Source organism: Bos mutus, chromosome 8 (assembly GCF_027580195.1).
Source record: "Bos mutus isolate GX-2022 chromosome 8, NWIPB_WYAK_1.1, whole genome shotgun sequence".
Lineage (NCBI taxonomy): Eukaryota > Metazoa > Chordata > Mammalia > Artiodactyla > Bovidae > Bos > Bos mutus.
The window spans coordinates 51303781-51316769 of record NC_091624.1 but is presented as its reverse complement, the minus strand read 5'-3'; the positions used below and the strand labels follow the sequence as shown (position 1 = coordinate 51316769).

The following is a 12989-nucleotide window of genomic DNA, read 5'->3' as shown; positions in this document are numbered from 1 at the left end:
TCTTCCAAGACCAGCTCAGCCATCTCCCAGCCACCCACAGTGGGCAGGGCTCTGCCTGCCTCAGACCCAAGTCTGGTCCTTACTGACTTTTTTCTCTTTGGACCAAGATCTTATCATTCATTCAGTAATGGTGCAGGAAGCACCTCCTGACACCAGACACTGTTCTGGGACATAGAGGTTGAGGCCTCGGCCATTGGGAGCAGACGTCCAGCATGCACGTGTTCCCCTCATCGCAGGCTGCCAGCTCCTAAGGGCAGGGGTGACACCTCATTCAACACCCAGAAAACCTACCTCCACCACAGGGCTCAGCACCTAGTAGGTCTCCGTGAATAAATGCGAATGGTCTGGGTTCCAGGCCAAGTGGAAGAAAACCCCAAAGCAGTAGAACTCTGAAAGGACCCTGAGGTTTGGCGCTCAGGTAAAGAGTGGGCCTATAGCTCTCCAAACATTGATAATCACACGTATGTACTAAGGTGCTCATGTGTAAGAGCAACAATCCAGACCACGGAAGATGGGACTGTTCAGTGGTTACCTGTTGAGCTCTGAGGATGAGACCCCACCCTTGGGGGAGGAATTGGTAGTTGCCCCTAAAAGAAAGGGATGGCCCTGCTGTCAGACTCTGAGATGTGTAGAGACAGCCCAGGCTGGGGCTGTTCTAACAGGTCAGCTTCCCTACCGGAAAGTGCTCCAGGTGGAGCACCCCCCCAGCCCTGGGCCCAGGCTCACACTCCTGGTGACAACACACCACAAAGGCTTATGTAGGAATTGTAAACACCAGGCTCTGTTTCCAGTCTTTTAAATCATTAACTCATTTAACCCTCAACAACACTATGAGGTAAGGTACTGATACATTCCCCACTTTATAGGATAATGAAACAGAAAGGTCAAGTAATTTGTCCAAGGTTGCACAGTAAGGATTTGAAGCCAAGCAATCCAGTGGCAAAGACCATGGGTTTAGTCACTCTATTCTACTGCCTTGCCCATGTGCGGGGCTGGGCTTCTGTGCCCCCGTTTCTCAGCTGGGACAGTAGGCTGAGCCCTGCCTTTAGGCCACACTGTCACCAGCCTTACTCCATCATGCAGAAAGAAATTCAACTACACAGTTTTCGTAATATATGTGTTGGAATGAAAGCAAGGACCACAGTGGGGGAGGGAGGCCAGATCTGCCTCCTGGAAGATGGAGGCGTTACCCTGGTAGGAGGCTACCTGCTGTACAGGGGGTCCTGGAGCCAAGCCCCAGGAGATCCATGCCCCACCCATCTGCCTCAGATGGCTAAGAGGGTCCTGAGAAGGGAAGGGATTTGCCCACGACACTCTCCTCATTTCAGGCAAGGCTGGGACTGGAGTCCAGCTCTCCTAATTCCTGGGCTTTGGTTCTTTTTTCATCAGGGGTTGTCCTTTCGGTCACATCCGAACCTCAACAGTTTCTGCTGCTGTTACACACACTTTAAACCCTGATCCTAAAACAGAAATGCAGTGCCTCGCCAAGGCACTCAACTCAAGAAGCTAGATAAAAAAGCAATAAAATGAACCTAGGGAAAGGAGGAGGAAGGAATCGATAAAGAAAAGCAGAAAATAATGAATTAGGAACCAGAAGAGTAGACACAATAATAAAAACACACAATAATAAATAATAAATACAACCAAGAGTTGTTATTTGAAAAGACCAATGAGACAGACAAACCAAGGATAAGACTCAAAAAAGAAGGCACAAACATCAAGATAAGGAATGAGAAGATACAGCCAGGGATATGGAAAAGATGACATTTAAAAAACATAGAAACATGCATGGATGCTCTATGCTGCCAAACGTGGAAATCTTGTCAACAGGCACAATTTTCTAGGAAAACATGAATTACCAAAATTAATTTAAGAAGAGGTAGAAAATGTTAACAGCCCAATCGTATCAGAAAAGGTTGTTTAAAGTTATTTTTAAAAAATAAGGTACCTTGTCCATGTAGTTTTGGGGGCATTTGTTTTTGTCTTTGGAAAGTTCTTTTAAAATTTCAAGGAACACACACTTCTATTATTAAGCTGATCCAGGATACATAAAGCTAAGAAAATGTTCATTTTGCCAAGGTGGCAAAATCCTGATATAAAAATTTAACAAAGTCACTCAAAAATGAAAACTAATGGCTGGTCTCACAATTTATTAATATGTAGGCAAAAAAAGTCTACTATCTCATTGATGAAGCAATATAGATAAAGAATAGTACACCATGACCAAGTAAGCTTTATTCCAGGGATGCAAGGTTGCTTCAGTATTAAAACTGGTTGGGAATTCACATTAATACGTCAAAAATTCACATTAACATATTTAAATTAACATATTTGATATGATTATATCAAAAGCTATGGAAAAGGCATTGGCTAAAATTAAAGAACACTTATGGCTCAATAATAAAAAGACAAACAACCCAGTGTAAAAATGGGCAAAGGACTTGAAAACACATTTGTCTGAAAAAGATATACAAAAATGGCCAATTCCCTATCAGGGAAATGCAAATCAAAACCACAATGAAATACCACGTCACACCCACTAGGATGTCTCTAATAAAAAAGATAGGTTTTGACAATGTTAGAAAAGATGTGGAAAATTGGAACCCTTATACACTGTGGGTGGGAATATAAAATCGGCAGCCACTTTAGGAAAGTCTAGAGGTTCCTCAAAAAGTTAAGCATAGCATTACAGCGTTTCCCAAGAGAAATGAAAACGTGTCCACTCAAAATGTGTACATGTATGCTTCAATCAACATTATTCATAGGAGGAGCCGAGCGCGAGCGGCAGGCCGGACGAGGCGGGCGCGGAGCGGAGAACCGAGAGCCGGGGGCACCGCCACCACCGTTGCCCTCGGGCCGCACAAAGGGATTTTAAACAAAAACAAAAACATTATTCATAATAGCCAAAAGAGTAGAAACAATTCAGATATCCATCAACTGATGAATGGATACCGAAAACGGTGTATATTCATACAACATAATACTTAGCAATAAAAAGGAATGAAGTACTGATACACGCTACAACATGGGTGAACTTGAAAGAAGCCCATCACAAATGACTACATACTGTATGATTCTATTAATATAAAATGTACAGAATAGGCAAACCTATAAAGAGAAAAAGTAGATTACTGGTTGCCTTAGGCTGGGAGTGGGGAATAGGGGGAAAGAGAGTAACTGCTAATGGATATGAGGTCTTTCTGCGGGGATGATACAATGTTCTAAAATTGGTCCTGGTGATGGTTGCATGACTTTGTGAGTGTGCTAAAAAACCATTGAATTGTATACCTTATATGGGTGAATTTTATGGTATGTGAATTATGTCTCAATAGTACTGTTATGTTTTATTATTGCCATCTATCATCACCATCATCTTGAAAAAGAAAAAGTCATTTGACACCAAAAATGTAGGAAGGACATAATATTAAACTGTTTCTTAAACCAAATAAATTTGTCTTTATGGAAAAAATATACAACAAAAGAAAAGATTAATAAATTGAATTACTTAATAAAATAGACCAAAAACCTCTTGCCTGGTAAAAAACAATATGTGTGTGCCAAGTTGCTTCACTCATGTCCAACTCTTTGTGACCCTATGGGCGTGGCCCGCCAGGCTCCTCTGTCCATGGGATTTCCCAGGCAAGAATACTGGAGTGGGTTGCCACGCCCTCCTCCAGGGGATCTTCCCAACCCAGGGATTGAACCCATGTCTCCTGCCGCTACCTGCACTGCAGGCAGAATCTTTACCGCTGAGCCACCAGGGAAGCCCAGAACAATATAAGCAAAGTCAAATGATAAATGGTGGACTGGAGGAAATTATTTGCAGCACATACCATAGATAAATGGCTACTATCCCTATATATTAAAATCTCATAAGAATCAAAATCTCATAAGAATCAAAGGGAAAAGACCAAAAATCTCATAGAAAAATGGGCAAAACTCAGCAACATAAAACTGTTATTTGTTGGGTGACTGGTCAACGAATAGAATAAAAGCTTCCTTCAAGGAAAAAGCAAGAGCGTTCCAGAAAAACATCTATTTCTGCTTTATTGACTATGCCAAAGACTTTGACTATGTGGATAACAATAAACTGTGGAAAATTCTGAATGAGATGGGAATTCCAGACCACCTGAGCTGCCTCTTGAGAAATCTGTGCGCAGGTCAGGAAGCAACAGTTATAACTGGACATGGAACAACAGACTGGTTCCAAATAGGAAAAGGAGTACGTCAAGGCTGAATATTGTCACCCTGCTTATTTAACTTATATGCAGAGTACATCATGAGAAACGCTGGACTGGAAGAAACACAAGCTGGAATCTAGATTGCCGGAAGAAATATCAATAACCTCAGACATGCAGATGACACCACCCTCATGGCAGAAAGTGAAGAGGAACTCAAAAGCCTCTTGATGAAAGTGAAAGTGGAGAGTGAAAAAGTTGGCTTAAAGCTCAACATTCAGAAAACGAAGATCATGGCATCCGGTCCCATCACTTCATGGGAAATAGATGGGGAAACATTGGAAACAGTGTCAGACTTTATTTTTCTGGGCTCCAAAATCACTACAGATGGTGACTGCAGCCATGAAATTAAAAGATGCTTACTCCTTGAAAGGAAAGTTATGACCAACCTAGATAGCATATTCAAAAGCAGAGACATTACTTTTCTGACAAAGGTCCATCTAGTCAAGGCTATGGTTTTTCCTGTGGTCATGTATGGATGTGAGAGTTGGACTGTGAAGAAGGTTGAGAGCCGAAGAATTGATGCTTTTGAACTGTGGTGTTGGAGAAGACTCTTGAGAGTCCCTTGGACTGCAAGGAGATCCAACCAGTCCATTCTGAAGGAGATCAGCCCTGGGATTTCTTTGGAAGGAATGATGCTAAAGCTGAAACTCCAGTACTTTGGCCACCTCATGCGAAGAATTGACTCATTGGAAAAGACTCTGATGCTGGGAGGGATTGGGGGCAAGAGGAGAAGGGGCGACAGAGGATGAGATGGCTGGATGGCATCACTGAACTCCGGGAGTTGGTGATGGACAGGGAGGCCTGGCGTGCTGCGATTCATGGGGTCGCAAAGAGTCGGACACGACTGAGCGACTGATCTGATCTGATCTGATCAAGGTTCCCATGAGCCAGGCTTTGGGCCAGTACTCCACATGGCTTATCTCAGTCAACAACCCCAGAAGGTGGGTGCTGTTATCATCCCCATTCTACAGATGAAGAGATGAAGACTCCAAGCAGCTGATGTATGTGCCCAAGGTCATACAGCTGATGATCATGATCGCTAACATTTTTGCAGCACTTACTGTATTTTAGGCCCTGTTCTAACACTAGGCAGAGTTCTGAACACTGTTCACTGTGTTTTATAGATATTAACTCATTTAATCCTCACTCCATAGGTCCAATAATATTATTCCCATTCTACAGATGTGGCACTAAAACACAAGAGGTTAGGCACCTGCCCGGGGTCTCACAGCTAGTGAGAGAGGCACGGCCACACCCAGGCATTCTGGCACCAGATCCCCCACACTCCCCCAAGACACAGGGCACTTGTTCTTTCCCCATCCCTAAACTGGGGGTCCCCAGATTGCAAGAGCTGCTCCCACCCTCCCTCCCCTGCACTTGCAGGGCACACAGTAGGTGCTTAGAAAATACCTGCCAAGGTGAAAATTAATCAAAAGACATTGGTTCTACCATCTGAAAGGAACTTTGGTTCCCATCTCACCAACGTCTCAGAAAGCCCTTCACCGTGAAAGCCACAAGATAACCAGGCCTCATTTATCTGTTTTTTGCTTGGATGCAACTTTTTCTTTTTCATATATGGCCCATTTCTATGTAGGCTCTCTCTACGTACACTAATGGGGGGAAATGTGAATCCAATTAACTTCAAATTTAGCTCATAATGAACTTATCTCATTTTGCTACCAGCTCCATTCTCATCGTGTGGCAGTAATTAACCACTGGGGGTTGTCACTCCCAGACACATGACATGGAGATCCTCCCAGCCCCTCACTTCAAACCCTTACAGAATTCATTACCCTGACAGTACGCAAAGCCTTCACTTTGAATACCACAGAGCACCAACCAAACTCCCCCTCTATCTGCCCAAATGTGAGTGTGAGCAAGAAAAAGAAGAAAGTGAGCCACTGAGAAGCCATGAGTTATTGTGAATGAGATGGGAGCAAGAGGCTGGTGAGGGCTCCATGGCCAGAAAGGGTCTGGCTGCCTAGACAGCCCTGGGTTGGAGGTTCTCCCCAGAGGCAGGGAGTCTCCACCACAAAGTCCAAGCTATAAGGAACATAGCAGAGATGACCAGAGAAAGCTAAGTCCTTTGCAAACTGGCAATCATATCCACCAGGGACTGTTAATGCTCAGGAAGTCTGAACACCCCAGGCAGAGGCAATGGTGACTTGTGTGTGTGTGACCTTAGGTAAGTTCGACCACCTCTCTGGGCCTTCGTTTTCCTATTAGAACACTCAAGTAGTGGGAACAGATAGCCTCTGGGGATTTTTTTTCTGTTTTAACATTCTACAGCTCAGAGGCCTCATTTTAGCCCATGTTGATGGAAGTGGAGGCTGGTGCCAGCTGCTATCGAGATGCCCACCTCGCCATAGCACTCCTGCCCACAGTATCAGGCGCCCTGGAGCCCCTGGATTAAATCCTGGTGAAAGGAAGGTAAGCACCAGTCTTGTTTTCCTGTCTTCAGGAAAGGATCTTACGGCAGGAGATGAGGGCTGTCAACCTGCACTTTATTGCCAAGGCCACCTCGTCAAACGTTCCCACGGGCGACTAGGCACCTGGCTTGGAGAACAGCTTCTACTCAGTGGTGGCTAGTTTTCAGAAGTTGGAACTCTGGATTCATTTCATTTGGGAATCTCCTGTCTATGTGAATGTTGACTCAACTCCAGTTTGTAAAATATACACTGAGGGCCAAAGAAAATGTATCCAAAGACCACGTTTTGCCCCCATGGCCAATTTTCAACCTTTCTCATTCTCGAAGCTCTCGAGTCCTATCTGAACCATCCCATACCACCACTCCACCAGTTTCATCACCCGCCAGGCCTTTTAAGGACAAGAGCCCAGCCTGGGTGTCCAGGTAACTACCAAAGAGGTAGCCACCAGGCAGGGCAGAACGGGTCAGGGGATGGAGGGAAAGCCCTGCAGGAGGTGACTCCTGAGACCTGCGGCATGACCACAACCAGCTCCCTGGGGCCGTCGGAACCTCCTGCCATCTTTTTTCATGGGTGACAGCCCCAACCTCCCAGCCACGCTGGCTTCCCAGACACCCTTCCTCCCTTGAGCCCAGTCAGTCCCCAAGCCCCTCCTAACTCTCCATTACCTGGTGCCCTGTCCTCCCTGGCCCGAACTGCCCAGGTCAGACTGTTCTTCCCTTTGCTCTGTTTTCTAGCAATCTCATCTCAGTCCCCTGCCCTGTTCCTGGCACACCCTCTGTGGCCGTTTCTTCCAGAGAAATGGAAGAAACGGCATCCAGCCCCTGATCCTCTAGGCTCACACTGAAGGACAACTTGGAATCACACAGAAACTCAGTGAGGGCTGACCCCGGGGGAGGGCTCTGAAGCTAACACTTCCGATTCTGTCTTGGTTCAATAATTTAACCAGAACTGCAGACACTCTCACTTCTATGACATTTTCTCAGAAAGCTCTTCCTCAGAGTCATAGAACCATGAGAAACCCTTCTGCATGTTAAGAAACATTATTAAAACTTTAAAAGAAAAGGTCATAAAGGTGGGAATCATAGCCTTTTCACGTCATGGGGCACTGTTAACTGTCATACCCAGGGATCATACCTCTAAGAGAATGTACCTGTGTTTGATGATTCTTTACTGCTTGATTAGAGCCCAGAAATGGGGACGTTACACGTGAATGTGCAGATTTCTCTCAAGTAGAAAAGACAACGCCAAAGGTTTGGGCTTATTGCCCCATAGGACATTAACCAATTCTGTATCTAATCTAGCAATTTTATTCCAACATTTTTAAAAAATGCCTTTCTACATGGACGATATAAACCCTGTTCTCAAGTGTTCTTGGAACCACTTTTATCTTTTTATAGGTTCACTCATTAATTTACGAGTTGAATAAAATCTTCACATGTGCTCATTCTATATTTGTACATGAGTTATGTTCTTAATTCTTTAAAAATTTACACTTTCTCGCTCGTTACAGGAAAAAGTCAACCAACCCTGAGTGAGATGAATTGAAGGTTTTCAACCAATAACAAAGCCGGTGACAGTAAACAATTGCTACCTTAGGGGAGGGAGAGAGGAGCAAACCGGCAGCCAGGACCTGGAAAGGGGATTAACCCTGCTACACAAACCCTGGTGTGTGCCTACACATGTGCATACACCACCAGGTATCTTTGTTCCAGCCGGCGTTTGAAACGTGTGACAGTTTGAATGGGGGTTGCTCCCTGCTCTGGAGCCTCCCTTTGTTCGGACCTGCCACAGGCAAAGGATGTTGAGCCGGGAGTGCAGACAGGGAGCATTCAACCTAGAGGGGGAAAGGCTGCCGTGAGGCAGCACACAGCATGTGTCCTAAGTCACTTCAGTCGTGTCCCACACAGAGTGGACAGGCTAATTGCAGATGGGCCCATCCAGTCATTAAGGCAGACCTGGCCATCTCCTAACGACAGGTTTATTAGCCATTAGTTTAGGTGATGCTATTTACTGAGAAATAATAACCCTCAATTTCTTTTCCCCAAATTACTGAATCCCCACTTTTGACAATTTCTGACTGACCCTCCTCTCATTGCCGGGGCTAAAGATCTAATCTGGATTTGTGAGCAGGAAGACAACTCGGAGAATTCATTCATAAGGCTCTGTTTACTTCACAGCTTCAACCCTCCCCCTTCTTTCATTCCAACAGACTCTGTCTACTGCCCTGGAATCACTGGGAACTTTCAGACTCCAAGGACTGTGTTTTAATTGCAAGGGAATGTTTGAATTTCATCTGCCTGGCATTTTAGAGCAGACACTGGGGCTCAGTCAATATTTCCATGTACATTTATGACATGATCTTCCTCCACTAGCAACTGTTGATCCAATGTAATAAACTTACAAAGGCAGGGTTCTAATGAGCAAGGCTGCAGAGCGGCTCTGCCATGCTCATGGCTCTGAGCATCCCTGCCAGGACACGCGCTGCTCCAGGGACAGATGGAAGCCATTATTTACAGCAAGAGCACGATGAGGGCCACTGTGGGCAAGCTTAGGTCTTCACTCACTCATTTGTCCACTCATTCATTCATGTATTATCATTCATTCATGTATTGAGTTCTAGCACCAGAGGACCTGGGGGAGACAATAATGATAATAATACCCACAACAATAACAGTGATTGCTTATTCAGCTCTTACCAAGTGCCAGGCACCATTCAAAGTGTTTGTATGCATTATTTCATTTAAGTGTCAAACTTAATGTGTCACACTCCCACTCAGGGAGATACAAACTTTGATAACCCCCAGTTTGAAGATAAGATGGTGGTGTTTGGAGGCAAACCGAGGCCATCTAATGCGAGTCTATGCCTTTACCACCCCTGTCCCTGCACTTGCTTCAGTAGTTGAATTGCAAAATATAAAACACACCTTCTTTTTGACCTGAAATTCTACTTCTAGGACTTTACCTATGAAAATACACAGGAAAGTACACCAAGATTCACATTTAATGGGAAGGGAGGGATGGAGACAATCCAAGGGCTTCCCTTGTAGCTCAGTCACTAAAGAATCTGCCTGCAGTGCAGGAGACCCGGATTCAATCCCTGGGTTGGGAAGATCCCCTGGAGAAGGAAATGGCAACCCACTCCAGTAACCTTGCCTGGAAAATCTCATGGACAGAGGAGCCTGGTAGGCTGCAGTCCATGGGGTCGCAAAGAGTCAGACATGACTGAGTGACTAGCACTTACTTACACTTAGTAAAAAATAGATAAATCTATCTGCTGACGGACACATAAAAATGTTACCGAAAGTATACACAAGACATGGTTAACTTTGCGGTGAGGATTATGGATGGGAGGGCTGAGGTTGGGGAAAGGACAACTATTTTTCATTTTATATTTTTCTGTATGGTTTGAATATTTAACCACATGCATGTATTACTTTTTGTTCAAAATTAACTTTTTGATTTAAAATTAACGTTTTCTTAAGAACCAGACACTGTCTGTGCCCCAAGGGGCCCACTGACAGCCTTGAAGGGGAGGTAATAATGAATCTAAGATGCACGAAATGCATAACTCCCCTACCCCCACACCCCACCCCACCCCTGCTCACACCTCAGCAGCTCCTGGGCCAGAACTGTCACGGTGGGCACTCCCCGCTTTCAAAGACAGCATTATGATGCCAGGAGCACCTTGTCCAAGCACATGTCCACAGCTTATGATCACACCAGCCCTCCCCCAAGCCAGCACTCAGCCTCGCAGTGATGTCCCGCCCACCCGAAATGTGCCATCAGACAAGCTCAGCCCTGACAATCTGGCTGTAAGTTGCCAAAAGGTGGGCCCAAAGGCTGTCCCTAGAGCCCCTGGGGCACCAGGTCTGGCAGGCCAGGTCCTCACTGGCACACAGTTTCAATGAGCTCAGTGGTCTGGCTTCCCAGCTGCCAGCAGATTGAAAACAGCAAAATAAGAAGGGGGAGAGAGACTTCCGGAGCCAGGCAAACTGATGTTAGGAGACGTGACAGGTGACAGGTGAGCAGCAAGGATGGAGACAGGAAAACAATATAATCCGACATAAGAAGCCCAGACTTCAACAGTCTGGGGTGCCTGGTGGAGGGCAAGCCGCCTTCTTACAGACCTCCAGAGGCTTTGGTGCTGCAGCAGGAGAGGTTTAGCGATGCGAGTTCAGAGACGAACCTGGGTGCTGTCACTGGAGAAGGGTGAACTTCTGTCTCTCCAGCATGATTATCTGCATCTCTTATCTGAGAAGCCCATATTACAAACCAGTGCTTTGAAAGTCGGCTTGGGACCTATATAATCATAGGTAGCAGATGGAGAAAAGCCCAATTGTCCATCTCAGTTCAGGATGGGTCCTTGGAGAACACTGGTATGGTGTATGGTAATGGAGAAGACCACCAGGAGACTGGATTGTTGATGGAAACCCGCCACACTTCCACTCCTGGTTATGGTATCCGCCCACCCAAGCTGGCTGGAGAATATTGAAAATGTAATCTTGCCTCCCACTGTGTCAGAACCATGGTGTCCCATGGCTGGACTGAAACTTGGAAGTTTACCAGTCTCCCCCCAACTCAAGGCTGACAGTATTCTCATCACGTTTGCCCACCTCCAGGCTGCTAAGGCAGAAGATACTTCCCCAACATAATGGTTGGGAATGTCTTCCTTCTCAAGAATTGGTTTACACATAAACTATATGATTCCTAAATAGAAAGTGGAATGGGTTAAGAAACACAGAAAGCATAGAGTTCCCTGGAGGCGACCTTCCAGACTAGGGGACATTGCTAATGCTAATGCTAAGTCGCTTCAGTCGTGTCCGACTCTGTGCGACCCCATAGACGGCAGCCCACCAGGCTCCTCTGTCCCTGGGATTCTCCAGGCAAGAACACTGGAGTGGTTGCCATTTCCTTCCCCAATGCATGAAAGTGAAAAGTGGGTTGCCATTTCCTTCTCCAGTGCATGAAAGTGAAAAGTGAAAGTGAAGTCACTCAGTCGTGTCCGACTCTTCGCGACCCCATGGACTGCAGCCCACCAGGCTCCTCTGTCCATGGGATTTTCCAGGCAAGAGTACTGGAGTGGGGTGCCAGGGGACATTACATCTTTGTAAAAGGGTGCAGCATGGCGTGGTAGTTAGGGGGCACCTCTGGGCATACTCGCGAGTGGGTAAATTCACATACGATGGCTGGAGCTCTGCTGAGCTCTATTTGCCAGGCACTCTTCTACGTGTTTTATGCCCTTGTCTCATTTAATCATCAAAATAATCCTACATTGTAGAAATTAGTATTATTGCTGTTGTTGACATTGAGAGGATGAACCTAGAGGTTAAGTGCACCGGCTCTGGGAGCAGACTACTGGATTCAAATCCCAGCTCTGCTCCTTATTAGTTCTTTTGTAACCTTGGGCAAGATTCCACTTGAGTTTGCTCATCTATAAAATGGGGCTAATGGTAACACCGCCTTCTAAGACTGTTTAAAAGAACTAAAGAGTTAGTATACGTGAGGCCCTTAGAAAGGTGCCCAGCCCATACATGTGTTCCCAGCTATGACTGTTGTTCCCTCCAATATTCAGAGGAGGCCACTGAAGCTGAGAGAGGTTAAGTAACTGGCCCAAGGTTGCACAGGCAGAAAATGGTCCAGGAAGGGGCTGTGGGGGCAGGATTAGAAACCAGGCAACCTGTGCTCTTAACCACCAAGTACCAAATCTAGGATGGGTTTGAAATATAGTCAAGGATGGTGAGAGGCACTTACTGGACCTCTCCAGCTAAAGGGTGAGGTCAGGGCTAAAGGACCGAGTAGGAGGGCCCTGGACTGGATGTCAGAATGCCCTTCCACTTCCTTACAGGGACTTCAGACAGGTCCTCCCCTGTCTGAACATTATCATTTGTGAGCCCAGAGTTTCCCTCCCAGGTCACCCACCTGGAGGAGCTTAGACAATGGTAGAGAAGTGAGGAAGATGTATTTCTGGGTTCTCGGGCTCCTTCCACATCTGGCTGACAGCCCATTTATTTTAAGAAATAGTCAATAGGTGCGTGTTACAGCCAGAAAAGCCTCCAATCAGCTTCTGATCTACTGTGAAGGGATAGAGGCCAGCCACAAACCCTAAAGCAGTGCCTTGGCCCATCGCCTCCTGGCCTAGAAGGTAACAGCCCTGGAGGATGTCATGAGATCCGGGCCCAGAAACAACAGAGCCCATCCAGATGACGCCCCCTCCCTCCAAAACACACAGCGAGGCTGAGATTAGAAATCGCTGCGGATGAAGCCGACACAAGAGGAGGCTGAGCAGGTGCGGTGCTTGCCCGGGAAAACCAAGCCCACC

The 12989-nt window shown here is 46.0% G+C and overlaps 1 protein-coding gene across 1 annotated transcript in view; it reads right to left on the bottom strand.

The window, feature by feature from the left end:
- Positions 1 to 12989, bottom strand: part of PAX5 (paired box 5) — a 180517-nt gene that overhangs the window by 44174 nt on the left and 123354 nt on the right. The window lies entirely within an intron of this gene.